Source organism: Acomys minous (genome assembly GCF_964271855.1).
Source record: "Acomys minous genome assembly, chromosome: 19".
Taxonomy (NCBI): Eukaryota; Metazoa; Chordata; class Mammalia; order Rodentia; family Muridae; genus Acomys; species Acomys minous.
The window spans coordinates 27,332,525-27,352,481 of record NC_140499.1 but is presented as its reverse complement, the minus strand read 5'-3'; the positions used below and the strand labels follow the sequence as shown (position 1 = coordinate 27,352,481).

The following is a 19,957-nucleotide window of genomic DNA, read 5'->3' as shown; positions in this document are numbered from 1 at the left end:
TAAAATAAATACATCCTGGTGATTTCTCTCTAAAACAGATGCCCAAGTATTGATATAGTTGTCATAAGGGTGTAGGGTGGGAAGCAAAAAGTGAGAAAATGATTATGACAGATTATTGACTTAAAACTTCGAAGAGATTGGCATCAATCCTGTCTTGCTTCATGGATTTGGGATGGCAAGAAATTAATCCTATATATTAGAGGTGATGACTGAATCCCCAAGAGTTTCAGTGACCGGCTGTGTTCTCTTAGTGAAGTCACTGGAGGGAGCTGTGATAAATAACACCCACCTACTGATGTGCTAAAGGTTTTTGATTGTTAACACATGGCCCCTGTAATACTAGGAATGACGAAAATTCTTGCTCGAATGAAAGATGTTCTCAACTGCTTTATCAGGACAGGGTTGGGCTGAGCGGCTGGGATGAGCTTGCTTCCGCTAGGAATGCCAAGCAAACATCAGCATCAGATGTAAAATCAGCCTCATTATTTTCTCACTCCTTATTTGAAGGTAACACTTACCTAATGGAGTTACATATGCCCTTTTCTCCCAGCTAAACTTTGAAAAATGCCTACTACACTTTCGAAATGAGTAATTCTTCTCTTCTTGTTTGACCCAGGCAAGCTGTTGCTTTGAAAAAAAAAAATTGAGCCGGATTTTCCATGCTGAGAAAAGAAAAGAAAGCGACTGGAAAAATAATGAACAATTAACCTTGGATTCTAAAAAGCACTTCCTTAACTCTCCTAGGGACATATTTCAATTCTGCTTGTTGACTAAGCAACTGATATTATCTGCTTCCAATTTCCAGGTTAGTGAGTTTATAATTTTATAGTTGGGTTGTAATAATAATTAAAATTTTCATATTTTTGTCTTAAAGATAAAGTGGAAGTCTGATGGTCTAGTAGTTTTATGTTCTGTTTTAATGGTATTTCTGATTTTATGCAGAAGTAAGGGAGATGCATTAGTATTAAAAAGTTGAATCTATTAGTTTAGGGATATGAGCAGATATAATTAAACCATAATCCTGGGGTGTCTTCGCTTGCTTTGTCCTGCTGTTTTGATAGCCATATGAAGATGGTACAGAACATACTCTAAAACAGCAATCACAGTAGGTTAGAATGTTACACATGTAACAAAAGAAAAAACTAGAGCCATAGGTAACCAAGCTTATCTATTTCCCAGATAGAAAAATTAGTTCCTATGTAGTGAAAATTACAAGGTAGTTTTTATCTGAAAGTTTATAGGCTTTGGGGGTCAAAACTCCATCCATGTTCACATATCAGTAATTCTGATGAAAAGACTTAAATTATTTTGCTACTATATCTCTAGGTTCTGATTTACTTACATCATTGTATTTTCATTAAAATATTCATAGTCAGCAAGTTAGTCTCTAGCTCATAAAATTGAGCCCCAAACATGCAATAATCTGTATAAAAATATTTATAAAATCTTTCCTTTTGAATTTTTATTGCAAACTAAATCTAAGATAATATTTCCTATTTAGTATTTATGTTTTAATTGTTAGCTAAAGTAATAGATTTATCTTTATTGAACGCATTTATTTTGAAATTAGTGAATATAATTACTTAAAAATACTAAAATGCCACCAGGCGGTGCTGGCGCATGCCTTTATTCTCAACACTTGAGAGACAGAGGCAGGGGGATCACAGTGACTTCAAGGCCAGCCTGGTCTACAAAGTGAGTCCACGGCAGTCAAGGCTACACAGAGAAACCCTGTCTTGAAGAACCAAACAAACAAAAAAAACAAAAAATTAAGAATACATTAAAATGTCTTCCGTTTATTCCTTGATTAACTCAATTGTTTTGACTGTTTAAATGTGTAATGCATAACAATACTTACTTTTTAAATTTCGTAGATACAGTTTAAACTGTAGCTAAAGAGCTGGTCATTTAACTCTTTTTTAATGATTTTTGTGTGATAAACTATGTTGGTTACTTTTGTGATGCTATGCCCCCAAACAGCACATAAAGGCAAACTCACATCTGGGCAGAGAAGGCTTGGTGCTGGCAGGTCTGCGTCTGCAGCAGTTACATGTTGGTGGACAGAGAAGCAGGAAACTGGGGCTGAATGGGGCGTGGCTATAAAGCACAAGGCCCCATTCCCCACCTGGGCAACCCACTTCCTTCAGTTAGGCCCCACCTCTTAAAGGTCCTAAAAAAAAGTCTCCAAAAGTACCTCTACTGGGGTTCCACATGTTTTCACACAAGAAAAAAAAAAAAACCTCCCTGTGGGGAGGGCATTCCACATTTAAATTACAATGAAAAATTTAAAAGAATCATAAAATATGAATATTTTCTCACTCTTCAAATTTAAAAAAATTGAGACATCATAGTTCAGATTATATTTCAAACAAGATATAATTCAATAGTCTGAGATAATTGCCCTACACATTTAAAATGAAGTCAGTAGCTTAGTTTATTGTTTAGCTTTTAAAGATTAAAATAATTTGTTATGGATATGTGTGTGTGTTTGTGGGAGTTAGTGCTAAGTGTGGGCAGCTGTCCATGGATTCCAAAAGAGGGACCCAGATCAAGAAGGGGAGTTACAGACAGTTGTGTGTCACCCTGATTGGATGTTTGAAGTGGAACTTGGCTGTTCTGTAAGAGCGACGTGTGTTCTTCACAGATGAACCATCTCTCTAGCCCTGAGTCTACTTTAAATCAGTTTTTTAAAAAAATTCAACGTGGGAAGTGTTTAAATGGCAAAACAGAGGAATATGAGAATGGAAAATGCATAGGCAATTTTACTTTAAAGATATTAACATTACTCTCATGTGTTTCATGTTTTTTTTATATTTATTTCTATGCCCTCTGTTTTGTCCAAGTCAATTAATATGAATAAAATGGTTGGAGTTAGAATTTTAAAATGGTTTATATTTCTTGGCTTTAGACTTGGTTCCAAGACTCAGTTAAGATTTGGAGTATGAGTCAAGGTTCTGAACAGACATATGGAATGTGGGCTTGAGCACCTCAATAATCCCACCAGAGTGGCAGCTTATGTTAGAATGGCTGCTCCTGGAAATAGGTCATCTACCTTGAAGGAACTGGGGGAACACGGAGACTTAAAGTAAAAGGATTCAAATTAAACTTTCAACTCAGTAGGTGAAGGTTTGGGGTGTTACTTCAAAGACTCAAGGTCCTCCCATTTGCTCTTCAGCTCTGTAGCCTGCTAAGCTTATTTGGAAGATGTAACTGAAACCCTATGTTTCAAGGAATCTTCTTGCCAGTCAGATTATAACTAATGGATTTATATTCTAGATCTTAGCAATAGAACTTTTCATTGCTCAAGTAAAGGATAATTGATTTTTTTAAACGTTATTTATATTTTACTTTTATTGACCTGGCTAACATTTTATACATTAAAACCAAATTGCTAATTATATTTTAAAGATTACTGTCAACATGAGTGATGGTTGTGTATTTCTTCTTTCTGCACTGTTTTGTACTTGTGGTGTTTGAGAAAGGTCTATATATCGGCTGTCATTAGAGTTATTTCAGGTTGAATATTCAATATAACTTATTCACAGGATTGGCAAAGGATGGGAGTTAATAGTGGAGACATCAGCAGAGCTGAATACACCATAGCCTTTTTCAGTGGCGGCTCATGGCACCACAGCCATAGTGTAGATCAGCTTCTTATTTGGCAGTATACTGTTAAAGCGAGAATGACCCAATAGTGTGTAAGCTACATCTCCTTTATGACTTAGAACTAGGAAGTTACATAACTTTACTTTTTTCTGTGTACAACTGGTGAAAATAGTTGCAACTTCACATAGATAAAAGGAGATCACAGAGAGTACATCAAATTGAGAAACATTCTTGTCAAACAGATGGCATTTAAAAGTTCTCAAGTATATATATTAGCAAACTGGTTATGAGCTGGGATCAGTGGTGCTCATCTGTAATCATAGCACTTAGGGAGGCAAAGGCAGGCAGATCTCTGTAAGTTCGAGGACAGCCTGGTCTACAAAGTGAGTCCAGAACAGCCAAGGCTACACAGAGAAGCCCTGTTTTGAAAAACAAACAAACAAATCTGGTTATGTATAAATTAATGGTAAATTTATTAGTTTTTCAATCTCCTTAGTTACTGTATTTCCATATGGGATATTTTCCTTTTAGCTAAAGTTAAAGTAAACCTTTTATTTCTTGGAACTGTTTCATTTATTAAAGTTAATGTGCAAAAGTATATACTGTGGCTCAATTTTACTTCTAATATGGTAATAAACTGGTATTTCCAGTGTAAGATAGAAAATTCACTTTGATTTGCTCACACTGCATTTTCGTTTAGAAACATTTTGTTTTAGGGAATTATTCTTAACAATTATTTTCTTTCTACTAAAAACAAGGCATTCTTTAATTGTCCAATATATCATTGAATGGCTTCCTTATATACAATGTTACAAAAAATTAATCAAGAACATAAAACAAAACAGAAGTTGGACTGAAAAGTACATCAAGTCAGACATACTGTATCGGGAGCCAAGTGTTTTAGGTAGATGCCTATTTGGACACTTTAAGCATCAATGTTCTGATTTGTGGTGAGCACAGTATTATGTATGTATGTATGTATGTATGTATGTATGTATGTATTTTTGCTACATTTACTCTTTTATTGTTATGATTATGACTTTTTAACCTTTTTACTTTTATTATAATTTATCTAGGCTACATCCCAATTGTTATCTTCTCACTCATATCTTCCCATTTCCACCCTCCCCCCTCCCTCTTTCACCTTATTTCCCTCCCCTAGACCTCTGACAGAAGGGGACCTCCTCCCTTACCATTGCACAATATTTTAATCTGTGCCCACAGGCTGCCATTTTCTCCTCTGGTGTGCAGCGCAGCGTGGAGATGCCCAGCAGTGGGGTGTACTCTCACAACCTTACTGCACCATTGCCCACCCACACGTCAACTGCACAGGCCAAAGCCCTTAGCAGTAAGATTAAAGAACAAAAAAATTATCATGGATGAGTTTTCTAACCTAAAGAAGAACCAGAAAGTATACAGGCAGCAACAGAACAGCAGCACATTCTTTCTTGCAGATCAAACAAAAGTGTTTTCTGAAAGCAAAAATACATTAGATGAATTTAAAAAAAAAAGAGCACCAAGATTTGAAAACCAAAGTCAAGACCCAGTCACCCTGGCTTCACCATAACCATGTGTGGCATTTGCTGTTCTGTGAGCTTCTCTGTTGAGCACTTCAGTGAAGATTTAAGAGAAGATTTACTGTACAGTCTTAGACCACAGGGCCCCAATAGTAGCAAACAGCTGTTAAAATCTGATGTTAACTATCAGTGCTTATTTTCTGGTCATGTTCTTCATTTGAGAGGTGTTTTGACTGCCCAGCCTGCAGAAGGTGAAAGTGGCAACGTGTTCTTATGGAATGGAGAAGTTTTTCATGGAGTAGAAGTTAAAGCAGAAGACAATGACACTTGAATTATGTTCAATAGCCTTTCTACCTGTAGCAATGAGTCTGATATTTTGTCACTCTTCTCTAAAGTCCAAGGACCTTGGTCTTTTATGCATTGTCAAGCTTCTAGCCATTACTTGTGGTTTGATACGGACTTTTTTTTAATGGTGTAGCTCACTTTGGCATTTTAGTAATCTGTGCAAGAGTTTCTGCCTTTCCAAATATATGGAGTTGCAGAACAGGGGCAAGAAGTCCCAGCATGTGGGATTTTCCAAATCGTTCTCAATTCTGCTCCTGTTTTCAGGTGTGTGATTTTAAAATTATATACTTGGAAACATGTTTCTAAGCAGAATGCTGCTGAAGAGTGTGGTAATGATCTGACTCCAGCAGAATTGCCAGCATTTGTGTCAGTGGTAGCAAATGAAGCCAGACTGTACTTTTCTTTTTCAATGTTTGCCTTTTTATTATTATTATTAATTTATTCATATTATATCTCAATGGTTATCCCATCCCTTGTATCCTCCCATTCCTCCCTCCCTCCCATTTTCCCCTTACTCCCTTCCCCTATGACTGTGACTGAGGAGGCTTCCTCCCCCTTTATATGTTCATAGGGTATCAAGTCTCTCCTTGGTAACCTGCTGTCCTTCCTCTGAGTGCCGCCATGTCTCCCCTTATTTCAGAGAACAACAGGCTTTGGAAAGTACAGTTTAAAAGGAACCCAATTATATACCATTTGAGTCTTTCTGCTTCTGGGTTAACTCACTCATTATGATCATTTCTAGATCAATCCATTTATCGACTTATATCTGCATATTAGCCCAAGGGGCATGTCCCACGAAAGCCTTCACTTACCAGGAAACTGAGACAGAGGGGAGGACATTCTAGTGGGACTCTAGATGAGAGAATCATGGGAGAATGGCAAAGTAGAAGGATCCAGAGGGTCCCAGAAGCCTACAAGTAGAACATTATGATAGGCAGATTTGGGCCCAGGGGTCTCGCTCAAACTAAGGCACCAGCCAAGGACAATACAGGCGGTAAACATTAAACCCCTACCCAGATCTAGACAATGGACAGAACACTCTCCACAGTAGAGTGGAGAGTGGGATATTACTTTCTCGCATACTCTGGTGCCTCACCTTTGACCATGTCCCCTGGAGGGGGAGACCTGGTGGCACTCAGAGGAAGGACAGCAGGTTACCAAGAAGAGACTTGATAGCCTATGAGCATATACAGGGGGAGGTAATCCCCCTCAGGAACAGTCATAGGGCAGGGGAATAAGGGGAAAATGGGAGGGAGGGAAGAATGGGAGGATACAAGGGATGGGATAACCATTGAGATGTAACAAGAATAAATTAATAAAGTAAAAAAAAAAGTAAAAAGCTACACAAGGACATCATTTAAAAAAAAAAAAAGGAACCCAATTAAACCGTATTTTTCAAAGCCTGTTGTTCACTGAAATAAGAAGCCATCTCAGGTTCCATTGGAACTCACTGTAGAAACAGGTCCAGCATTCCAGGTCCAAGACAGACACTCGAAGCATTTCTTCCAGATGAACATACAAAAAAAGTAGTTCAGCAGTTCACTGAGGTCCTCAATGTTGCAGTCTAGAGACGAGTCTTACATTTAGGTAGGGAAGAACACCTGGCATCAAAGGAAGTTTTTGAAAACTTGTGGTAAGAGAACAAATGGTGCAATCCCGTTTTCTGGAGGGGCTGATGCCGTGGTGATTGCAGCCCTTGCTGACTGTCATCTTCTGAATGTGGCCTTTGTAACTAAACAAAAGACCAGGCCACCTATTCCTAAAATAAAAAGAAAACAGAAAACCCCCATGACATCCCTTCTGAAGAGTTTTATCAGAGTACTGCTGTGGCTCAGGGTCCCAATGACTCTGAGGTGCCAGGCCAAGTCACAGGAAAAGCAGACTAAAGGAATTACAGTCTGTCAACCCTCCTCAAACTTAGACTTTTCCTGAAATTAATATTTCCCTTGAAGTACAAAAACGAAGAAGAGCTCAACTATATCACTTAGTCCAGCCGTTGGACACAGTTCTGGATGCCAGCATTGCCTGTGCTGTCTGGTCGGCTTCCAGAGGAATCAGTTGCTTGGCGACCAAGGATGCTGTGAGATCTTACAAGAGTGGTGTAAAGGCAATTCTCACTGGAACTGGTGCAGTTGAACATCTGGCAAGTCACCCCGGTGTCTGCTTTCAGTATCTTGGTCTAGAAGGATTGAATAAGGAAATAGAAATGGAAATGGATTGAATTTCTTCTAGAAACCTTGGTCATGATGACAGTTATTGGTAATCATCAAAAGGAAACAAGATTTCCTGTCCTGGATGTCTTTCCTGAATTCCTTGCTAGTCTGGGAAAAGGCAGACCTAGATTTTCCCCATGGAATTGGTGAGAAGCTAATTCTATACCTTGCAGTTGCAGAATTTGTATCCCAGCCTCTACTCTTCTGATGAAACGGCCATACAGTTTGAATCTAGAATTGCAAAACTAGAAAAAAACTAATGAGAAAGAGTTTGATAAATATGGAGGACTCCAAATCCTACCTTAGAAAACCTCTTAAGAGTACATCATAATATGATTGCACTGTATAACAACATTTTGTGATAGTTACCTAAAAATAAACAACTGCTGCCTTATTGTGGGAAAAACAATATTTTAATCTGCATATCATCTAAAACTTGGAGAGTTTGTTCAGAAAAAGAATATTTTCCACCACCTTCCAACATCTCCAGAGCAGATTCTGACACTATTGCTGAGTTGCAAGGTATCCTAGTTACAGGAGAAACACAGTCCTAACAAGGGACAGCTGGGAGGAATTAACGCCTCTTCACCTTAACTGTCCCTGTGATCTCTGAAAGTTTCTCTCTCACCTGATTGAATTACTTTCATTATTAAAGTCATTTTTAAAAAGACATTATTTTGAGATAATAGATTCATTATACTTATGAGAAATAATTCAGGTAATCTTCATCCATTTTTCTCCAATGATAACAATTTATAATATGATAGCACCACGTACAGCTGGCATATAACATGTGGAGAGTTTATACTTCAGCAATTGCATGTGTGTTTGTGTAGTGGTGTGGTGGTGGTGGTATTTATATATGTGTGTGTGGTGTAATATGTTTTGTGCATAAGTTAACCAACACAGTTTAGATAGAAAAAGTTTTGTTGCTGGAGGAATTTCTGTTTCTTTATGGTTACTCCTCCACTATCCCTGTTAATTTAATATCAGACTTTCCACACATATGTAACATGTTGCTCTATACAATAAGCATAATATTACTAAAATGCAGGGTGTGGTAGATTGGATGAGATGTCCTCCATAATTTCAGGCATTTGAGCTCTTAGTCTCCACATGGTGGCACTGTTTGGGCAGTGGAAAAGTTGTGTGTAGTCTTGCTGAAAGAATTATGGCACTGGGTGCAGCCTCTGAGATATTTATGTCACCTACAATATGTGCAGGGGTAAAGTTAAAGCCGAGGTTGATGGTCCATTGAAAGCCTGGTTCAACCTGAGACCCACCTGATGGGAGAAGCCAACCACTGACACTATTACACTGCTATGCTCGCAAATGGGAGCCTAGCATAGTTATCCTCTGAGAGCAGATGGAATCAGATGCTGAGTCTCCCAGACAAACATTAAGCAGAACACGGGGAGCCTTGTTTTGAAAAAGTGGGGGGAAGGATAGAAGGACCTAGAGGGGACAAGAACTCTACAAGAAGACCAACAGAGTCAACTAACCAGGGCCCAGGGTTGGGGGCATATGGAACCTGAAGCACCAAACAAGGACCAGGTATGGACTGGATCTAGGCCCTCTACACATATGTGCCAATGTGCAGCTTAGTCCTCATGTGAGCCCCCTAGTAAGGGGAGCAGGGTCTGTCTCTTACATGGACTCTGTTGCCCGCTTTTTAAAAATCTCTTAATTCTGGCTGGGATCTTTTGCTTGGCCTCAGTGGAAGAGGACGTACTCAGTCCTGATGTGACTTGATATGCCTGCGGGTCCCCTTTTCTGAGGAGTAAGGAAGAGAAAATAAGGGGAAAAGAGAGGGAGGGTGGGATGAGGGAGAGATGACAGAAGGGGCTATGATCAGGATGTAAAGTAAATAAATCAGAAAAGAAAAAAAAGAAGCCACCCTCCCCCCCCCCCCCAAGAAAGAGTCATACCATTGCTAGTTAACTTTCTTTGCTGTAACTTGAACCTCATCCTTTCAGGATGAGTCCTAAAGCCAGGGTTGGTGGATCAGGCCTCTAATCCCAGTGCTGGGAAGGTAGAGTTATGTGAATATCTGAGTTTGTGGTCATTCTTCTACAGAGTGAGTTTCAGGACAGCGAAGGCCACACGGAGGAACCCTGTCTCGACAGATGTGAGTCCTCAGCTTTCAACCCCAGCTGTCATGTCAGCTGCTCTCCGCTATGCTGTCCTTGTCATTATAAACCCTAATCCCAAACACACACTCTCTCTCTTCTTTTTTTTTGTCTTTTTTTTTCCTTTATTAATTTGTTCTTGTTACATCTCAATGGTTATCCCATCCCTTGTATCCTCCCATTCTTCCCTCCCTCCCATTTTCCCCTTATTCCCCTCCCCTATGACTGTTCCTGAGGGGGATTACCTCCCCCTGTATATGCTCATAGGGTATCAAGTCTCTTCTTGGTAACCTGCTGTCCTTCCTCTGAGTGCCACCAGGTCTCCCCCTCCAGGGGACATGGTCAAAGGTGAGGCACCAGAGTATGTGAGAAAAGCCTTCACTTACCAGGAAACTGAGACAAAGGGGAGGACATTCTAGTGGGACTCTAGGTGAGAGAAACATGGAAGAAATCAAAGTAGAAGGATCCAGAGGGTCCTAGAAACCTACAAGTAGAACGTTATGATAGGCAGATTTGGGCCCAGGGGTCCGCTCAAACTAAGGCACCAGCCAAGGACAATACAGACGGTAAACCTTAAACCCCTACCCAGATCTAGCCAATGGACAGAACATTCTCCACTCTCTCTCTTCTATAAGTTGACTTGGTCATGGTGTTTTATCACAGCATCCCAGCACTTGGGAGGCAGAGGCAGGTGGATCTCTGTGAGCTCGAGGCCAGCCTCATTTAAAAGATAAGTCCTGTATAGCCAAGCCAAGGCTACATCAAGAAACCCTATCTTGAATCCCCTGCAAAAGGAACTAATACACAGGAAAAGTAACAGACATATACAAACAGTACAGCTTTAATTGAAAGTGTTCTTAGAGATAATTTAGCAGCAAGCTTACAACTATTGGTCCATAACTATGGCTAACAGACTATTTATAAGCAACAGCTCCTCCTGTTTAAATGCCCCTTGTGAATACTTTGAAGAAGTGCTGTGCATATCAATATATAAAGTTTTAAACGTGACAAACTGTTCTCTTCTTGCATGTTAGCTTATATGCTCCAAACCTTTCAATTGTGTTGTTTTAACAGCACCCCTTGTAGAGGAACTATTTCCCAATGGCATGTTGAGGAGAATTAAACAAGAGATTATGAAACAATTTAAAAGAAGCTCAGGGTATGTGTTGCTTTGTTGTAATAAGGCAAGCAATAGTATCAAAATTCATATTAAAGCTTTTATCACTTGTCATTTCTAGTAGCTTTTCTTTAGAGCTATTTTAAAATGTAGATGACCTTTAATTGAATGAGGGACTTTGGGCCCATGATCTCATCTCTTTAATCCATGCCCAATGATGATTTTTAATTCATAAATTTGTTGGTGATATCTATTATAGATTTCAGACTCCCTTACTTTGTATCACTGATTATGTGGGGAAAACCTCTATTTTGTTGGAAAATGAAGTTTTCTTTCAGTTCTTCAATCCTAATAGGCCTGCTATTAGAAATAAATTTGACACGTTTATCCTTTATTTAGAAGATATATCTTTTTAAATTCCTCAATTTAGTTAATGTATGTTCAAGGTTGTCTGAACACAACACCTTTAAACATCTGAGTACCTTGTTTTCAGACCTGATGGGGAGTCAGTCCAAATCCCATACACTTGTCGAAGCCTTCCTCCCTTATTTCTCCTGAGTACCACCGTGGCATAGTGGCTGCCTCAGACCAGTTTTTACATCAGCACATGGCAAGGAACATCATCTCCAATGCATTAACCCCCTCAAAACTCCCCAACCAGTTTTTAAAAAGAGACTAACTTATTTTTATATGTATTAGTGTTTGCCTGAATGTAAGTATGTGTGTATACCATTTATGTGTCTTGGTGTCTGCAAAGCCAAAAAGAGGGCAGCTGATCCGTGAAAATGTACTTATGGATGGTCGTAAACAACTATGCGGGCCTTTGGGACCAAACCCTGGTTCTCTGCTAGAGGAATAAAGAAATTTAAATTCTGAGACATCTCTCCAGCCTTACATTAAACAAATTTTACTGAAGTGGAAAGTATAATGTTTAATTCAGTTGAATAAATGGCTGGTGGGGCTGATTTAAATCTAATTCTCTTTATCTAAACATCTATTCACAAAAGTTTCCCCAACATTCAGATTTCTTGTGTCAAAAACTTGAACTCCAGACTATGCATACTCTTTGCATATTTTCTATTTACTGTCAAGTTGTTAATAAATATTATTTTAATTTATTCCTCTATCTGAGAGGTGAAATCAGACTGGATGAATGTGAAAGTATATAAATGCTTTGGTTATTCACTAGCTGTGGTTTGTAGACCACAAAAGGAGTAACTTTACTGATAATGATTAGTTTTAATTGTCAATTTATTAGCTTGGAATTATCTAAAAAGTGATCAAATGGACTGTTTAATTGGATTAGCCTTGGGCATGTGTATGCGGGATTATCTTAAGCATTCATTTATTGTTGTAGGAAGACACAGGCAACGGTGGGTAGCATGATGCCATAGGCAGGAAAGATGGGACTGAGCATGTGTGAGCATGCATGCATATATTCTTTTCCACTCTTGACTATGGCTATAATACTACTGGCTGTCTCCAGGTCCTGCCACTGTGACTTTCCCTGAAGTGATGAACTGTAACCTGGAGTTGTAAGCTGAATAAGTCTTTTCCCTTGCTAAGCTGCTTTTTGCCAGAGTATTTTATCATGGCAGCAGAAATGAAAAATAGGAAATTGTTTTAAAACCTTTTCACCATGGTAACTTAGCTTTTGTATTTCTCCTAAGAGGGGCAAAAAGCTAAACTATTTCACTTGCATTATTCAAGTGATATTTGGAATAGAAGGATCTTTTTTTTTTCCTCCTTTATTAATTTATTCTTGTTACATCTCAATGGTTATCCCATCCCTTGTATCCTCCCATTCTTCCCTCCCGCCCATTTCCCCTTATTCCCCTCCCCTATGACTGTTCCTGAGGGGGATTACCTCCCCCTCTATATGCTCATAGGGTATCAAGTCTCTTCTTGGTAACTTGCTGTCCTTCCTCTGATTGCCACCAGGTCTCCCCGTCCAGGGGACATGGTCAAAGGTGAGGCACCAGAGTATGTGAGAAAGTCATATCCCACTCTCCACTCTACTGTGGGGAGTGTTCTGTCCATTGGCTAGATCTGGGTAGGGGTTTAAGGTTTACGGCCTGTATTGTCCTTGGCTGGCGCCTTAGTTTGAGCGGGACCCCTGTGCCCAAATCTGCCTATCATAATGTTCTACTTGTAGGCTTCTAGGACCCTCTGGGTCCTTCTACTTTGCCTTTCTCCCATCTTAAAACCATATGGGTTGAACTATCAAAGATGATGAATCTGAGAGAACATATATGTAAAGTTTCCTATGCAATAAAAAGTCTGTAGAAAAGTTTACCTCTGATATCACCCACCCACAGGATATCTCTTCCTTTCATTTACATACTGAAAAGCCTGTCGGAAGAAGACTAGTATTTCTCAAAAATTTCAGTTTTATGTATGTTATTTTAACTTTTGTTCTTTTTTTTCACATTTTAGGCTGTCTTAACATTTGCCAATGTTCTGATTAGTTTCTACTGGCTTAAAATATAACCCGATCAACTTGTAATTTATTATATGCAACCCTATTATATGCTGATTTTATTATAAAACTTGACATACTTTAAAACTGGTCAAGAAAGAAGAATACACCTTTAACTCTGCTTAGATGAAATAGAGATAGTGGTACATAGTAAAGTCAGCTGGTATCCTAGGCAGAATAGAAACTCTTAGTTTTGAGACTTCTAAAGTTGAGATCATAATAAAATTTTATAGTTTCATTTGGTGGTTATGTGGGCTTTGAATTAGAGACAATTAATGGTATGTGGGAATCATTGTTTAGATGCTTTTTTTCTGAGCACAGTAGTTTTATGTGTGGGCAGATTAGCAATAAAACCAATCTATAAACAGCTCTCCTCATGTAAGTTTTGATTTTTACTCTTCCTGCTACTTAATAGAAAGCTTAGTATCTAATGACACATAGAGTATATACAGTAATAATATCCTTGGCTAGATTGTGAGAATTACATTACCTGGTTCAGTGGCTTCTTGCATATAGCAGTAAATTTTTTGAACTGTGAAAATTATGAAGGCTTTATGCCAATCAGGGTATATCAGTTGTAAATTTGAGCATCAAAGTATAAAATGCCAAAACGCTTGAAAAATCATACTGATTCCATTCCACATGGAAAGCCACAACATTTTAATATTTCATGAACAGCTCCTGAACACATATCTACCCTTTTTATTTATTGCACTTGAAGTTCTCAGATTGAAATGTTGCCGAGTTGCTTATTGGGATAAAATGTTTGTTAGAAGTATGGGAAACCAACTGTAAGGGTATTGCATCAGAATTTGAGATCTTTTATAATTTAAATTCATTTTATAGAACAGTTTTGCTCATGCATGCAGATGGGCTAATGGCACAGCTATAGTTATTAACCCAGTGTCACCTCCAGAACGCAATGCCATGAGATTATTTTCTATGATTACAGTCTTGCATTTTTAGTTAGACGGCCTATTTCTAAACATGTCGTCATTTTTCTTCTGTTAGAAAGACACAGATTTTGCTAAAATGAATTAACTTCATGGTTGATTGCCTCCCAACTCTACAGTCTCTCAGGCGAGACTGTTGCCATTGCCTGCGCACAATGCACTGCTTCAGGTTTTGCCCTGGTAAGTCTCTGACATATCTCTATATGCGTTTGCCTCCATCACTTCATTGGATGGAGCTCACATTCCTCATTGATCCCTTCACACAACCAGCCTTGCAAGTCTGAATTCAAATGAGCCAGCCCTCTGTGCTGAGGAAACATCTATCTTGCACAAATTTCTCTGTGAAGCAGTCCTCCTATTTCATGTGATAACGGCATGTGAATGGCACTAGAAAAATTTGCTAGAATTTGCAAATGATGTGTTCCATTTTATTGTTCTACCCTTCATTGGAATTTGGGCCTATACTATTTTTGCAGACATAGGAAAACATGTTTTGCATGCATGTTCGTGTGTTTGCACATGTGTGGAGGCCAAAGAGTGCCATGGATGTCTTCCTTGATTTCTACCTTATATGAGACAGTGTCTGCACCTGCACCTGCTGTTTTAGCTAGTACGCCCCAGTCTTTGTCTCCTCAGTGTGGGGACTGCAGATAGGCCAGTTGCCTACTCATCTTTTACAGCACTTTACGGAAAACCAAACTCCTCGCCTTACGCATGTGCAGCAAGCACTTTACCTACTAGCTTTCTCCACAGGCCCTGTATATTTGCTCTCTAAAACATACATGCATCTGAAATAATATATTTTGCTGCCATATCTCTATGCATATGAAATGATATCTCTGGCTGTAATTTGCATATTCATGCCTACATCATCTGCCTGCATTGATATATAATCATTTCTTCTGAAACTTTCTAGCATGGTTGCTATTAGCACCCAGATGTGAAGGCAGGGATCAACTGCTCCCTTTTCATTCTTTACTCTATCAATCTTTGTTTTCACATGTGCTCCTCGGATTTCTCATTCTCCTGTATTACTGTATTTAACTCTTCATTAGCCATCCAAAGCAAAATCCTTAAAAGGTGAGCGTGTTTTAGAGGATGTCTATTCTCTCTCACCTTGCCTCTTCAACCACAGGGTTCTCCTTTTCAAATTCTCCTGCACAGTCTGAACACACATCTCTCCTTCTACTTTGAATTCTTTCTCCCAGATATTTTCATGGCAACTACGCTAGTTCTGTTGAACTTTTGTCCAAATGTCACTTTCTTCATCACATCTTCCTAAGACGCCTTTGTAATATGTACTCTTGACTGACCCTGTAGCTCCTTTTTTGTTTGTTTGTTTGTTTTCATTTTTTTTTGAGACAGGGTTTCTCTGTGTAGCCTTAGCTGTCCTGGACTCGCTTTGTAGAACAAGCTGGCCTCGAACTCACAGCGATCCGCCTGCCTCTGCCTCCCAGTGCTGAGATTAAAGGCGTGCACCACCATGCCCAGCTAAAGATTTATTTATTATTATGTATACAGTGTTCTGTCTGCATGAATACCTGCAGGTCAGAAGAGGGCATTGGATTACATTATAGATTGTTGTGAGCCACCACGTGGTTGCTGGGACTTGAACTCAGGACCTTTGGAAGAGCAGATGGTACTCTTAACCACATGAGTCATCTCTCCAGCCCTCTGTAGCTCCTTTTCATGTTCTGGTTTCCTCCCCTAAGTTCATCCCTTTCTGTTCATCCGCAATATAACTATTATTCATAAAGTCAATAATTGGTTCCCATCTGTGATGTTCAGTTGTAATTGTCAACTTGGCACAAACTTGAGTCCACAAAGGTTGGGCTTTTGTTTACTGGGTTATCCTGCATTCTCTGAGCAATGCCTAGCATAAGGAATGTGGCCACCAAGGAAGTATTTAATGAATACAAATTCTTCAAAAGTAATTAATATTCAATACCTAATTTCCCCTCACATAATTCCTAGATTCCAAGAAATCACAACTAAAATGAAGAGTCTATCGCTGTTGGAAATCCTAAGAGTCATATTGAACCAGGTAGGACTTAAACTAGGTGCATTAATGAAAGCAGAAGACTAATTCTCCTCAATTGTAAGGATAGCGTAGCTTTTTCAGTCACCAAGACAGTTACATATTGTCTTAGAAGACACAGATCAGTGATGTATATCATAGCATCCAGAAACAGATCCATAGGAGTACTAACAATTGATTTTCACAAAAAAAAGTATAAAGCCAATTTCTTGGGAAGAAGGCTTCTCAATATACTGTGATAGAATAGTACGGTAGTAATAATCAATAGTGAGCTATATATTAAATCACATGTAAAAAAAATCACAGACTTGCAAATATAAAGCATCTAAGAGGGATCATAGGAGTTATCTTTGCTGCCTTTCATGAGGTGGTTCCCAACCATCCTAATGCTTCAACCCTGTAATATACTTCCTCATGTTGTAGTGACCCACACAATAAAAATGGTTTCATTGCCACTTCATAACTGTACTTTGCTGTTATAAATTGTAATATAAATATATGTAGTTTCTGATGCTCTTAGGTGACCCCCAAAGGATGCGTACCTTAGAAAGTAATGTGTTTTCTTTTTCATTCCTGAAATGACACTCACTACATACACTTAAGCATGCCATGGAGAACTTTTGGCTAAATGAGCTATGGTAATTAAGCATAATTATATTCCTTCTGCTTGTGGTGCTTGTAGCTCATCCCTATAGCCTTTAAACTGAACCGTCTCTGACAAGGAATTCAAATGAGGTAGGAAGTAAACAGGCGTCACCAATGCTGCAGCCTTTCTTCCCAACCACTGAGTGTTCGCTGAAGTGTTTTTCTGGTTGGGGCATAAGCACATGTAGTGAGGTATTTCCTTTCCAGTAACATCACAAATGGCTTCCTAACTCCTCTTCCCTTTTCCATGTTGTTCATGGACCATGAACATTCTTTTCTTCAGTTCATTTCTCAGGAGAGCTGAGCTGAATATAGGTGAGCTGTGATCATTTCTGTGAGGTGAGTGTTCGACATTAAGCACCCCAAAGGGGGAAAAAAACAAACTAAGCAAAGCAAAACAGGCAGGAATGCGACTACCCTGATATATCTAGTTCTAGAGTGAAAGATAAGGCATTTTGTTACTCTGAGTCTACAGTCCTGATATTAAACCCACACACCATGGAAACAAAGTCAATGTGTGATCAAACCATCATCATGTTTTTTTTAACATTAAGTAGATATTCTCTCAAGACTCTTAAATAGTTGGTTTTGAGGTTTTTAAAGGTTTTATGCTCTGGGACATAAAATACTTTTAGGAAGAGGATTTGAGCTTAGGCAACATGTACCTATGAGTGACTCATTCATTCTGAGATACATTGGGAGTTTCTCTTCCGCCCCCACCCCCAGCTTTTGTTCTCCGAGGCCATTCATAGGTGCGGAACGCTCAGTTTAATCTCTGTTCTAAATCCAATAATAGATAAAGCCTCAGGGATAAAGACAGCTCAGCCATATTGTCTTAAAGGTGTTCTTCAGGGAAAATCTATAGCATTGGAGTGTCTAAAAATGTGTTTTCTACAAATTTAAGGGCCATGTTATTGTAGCTGAACACTATAAAAAGGAGAAGGATTGATTACCATCTCAAATGGGTAGATATAATCATGATGAAACACTTGGCAATGTGTGCTTGGTATTTTAATATGTGCAGAAAATACTAGGAATAGCCCAATGCAATTGCTATAGCACTAATATTAAGCTAAGTGTTTAACCCAAATGTGAGATCTGAAACTTTATGCACAAAGTAACTCCTCTGTTAGCAAGGTCTGGATAGGCTTTTATAAAGCTGCCAGTGAAATAGAGAACTCAATTTCCTGACTTTGGACATTTGCAATTTGATAGATCGTCCAACTTCCTGACGCTCTACAGTCCAAATAATTCAGCGTATTTTTCTTAATAAAAAATAAAGCTCTAAACACAACAGTTATTTAAAATAGCGATTTCTTTCCAACATAGATCAAGACAGCTGTAAAAGTAGAGGGAAAGAAAATAGCATATTTCCCTCTAAGTGGCAAGTGATTTGTATAACTGACCTTGCACTTAAGAGGTCCCATCAAATCAATATTTTAGGTGGCTTTGTTTTGTTTATAGAAATTTGCTTTCAATTAATGTTTGTTATCTACACAAAATTACCGAAGTGTAAGAGGCATAGGGGGCAACATACCGCAGACTTACATTAGTTTTGGTTGAGTAATAAGTAAATAAAAAATATAATTTAACAGCTTAGCACCAGTAATCCCTGACACACGCCCTATTCTGCCTTGTGCTCCCAGCAATTTCCCCATTTACCATTCCTCTTTCATTATTTCCTTTCCCTCTTTATATCACCTGAATTCTATCCTCCTGCCCTTGAAATCACTTCCTATGACCCTTTCCTACTTTGCTGCCTTCTGTCGGTTCAACAATTTAAGCGTATATATAAAGATTCAAATCTAGCGTCCATATGTAAGAATGAACACATGAGGTTTGTGCTTCTGCATATGTGTTTCCTCACTCAGAATGCTTATTTCCAGTCCCATCCACTTTTTTTCCTGCAAGTTTCACTTTTCTTTGCAGTTTAATAACATTCTATTGTCTATATGTATAACATCTTCAATATTTATTCATCAGTTAATGGATACTTAGGCTGCTTCCATTTCCTGGCTATTGAGAATAAAGTAGAAATACAAATTAACGGGCACATATCTCTATGTACAGGACAGAGTTCTTTGGCATGATTCACAAGTGTGGTCATGGAGATTTTGATGAGATGCCACCCATAATTCTTGAGCATTTGCATACTTGGTCTTTAGTTGGATGCTGTTGGGAAAAGGTTAGGAAGTGTAGCCTTGTAGTAGGTGTGGCACTGAAGGCAAGTTTGAGGCTTCCCAAAGTCTCTTGCCTCTGGTCCAAGATGTGAGCCCTTGGCTGCTATTTTTGCCATGCCTTCACTATCATTGTGGACCCTAATCCTCTGAAATTGTAAGCCCAATTGCACTTCATTTTATAAGTTCTTTGGTTATGGTGCTTTATCACAGCACTGGAGAAGTAACTTGTACAGTGGTGTATAGCTTGATCATGTGATGACTTTATTTCTAGCATTTTGAGGAACTGCATCATGGTTTTCGTAGACTACACGGGTTTTCTGGCAACAGGGTAAGAATATAGAATGGAACTCACCATGGGAGGTTCCATGCTTGAGGAGTCCCCTTTGACCCTCCATCTCATATCTTTCCTACCTTCCATACCTTCCCCTTCCTCTTGAAGGCTGACCAAGGTGAGTAACATGACAAGTTTCCAGTTTGGTTCTGATCAATGAAAAAGCCATACAACAGACTTGAGAGGGATAGGTGCATGTCCTTGGAGTGACAGCCACAACTGGAATGACGTTGCTTTCTTGTAGCATTCTCTACTTTGCAGTCCTCGCCATGGATACATGAGGACACCCCTGGGCAGCCCCTGACGAGTTCTCTTTAGTATGCCACATGCAATGGTTTATGGGAACATTGTAAAGCATTCTAAGGTGATCATAAGTAGCGTTTAGTTTATTTTCTACTCTACTC

At 38.9% G+C, this 19,957-nt stretch overlaps 1 pseudogene across 1 annotated transcript; it reads left to right on the top strand.

Moving 5' to 3' along the window:
• The first annotated feature begins 5,175 nt into the window (after positions 1–5,175).
• Positions 5,176–8,173, top strand: LOC311589989 (asparagine synthetase domain-containing protein 1-like; annotated as a pseudogene). The gene is made up of 2 exons: positions 5,176–5,861; positions 6,842–8,173. The product of its transcript is annotated as an asparagine synthetase domain-containing protein 1-like (transcript).
• The last annotated feature ends 11,784 nt before the right edge of the window (positions 8,174–19,957 follow it).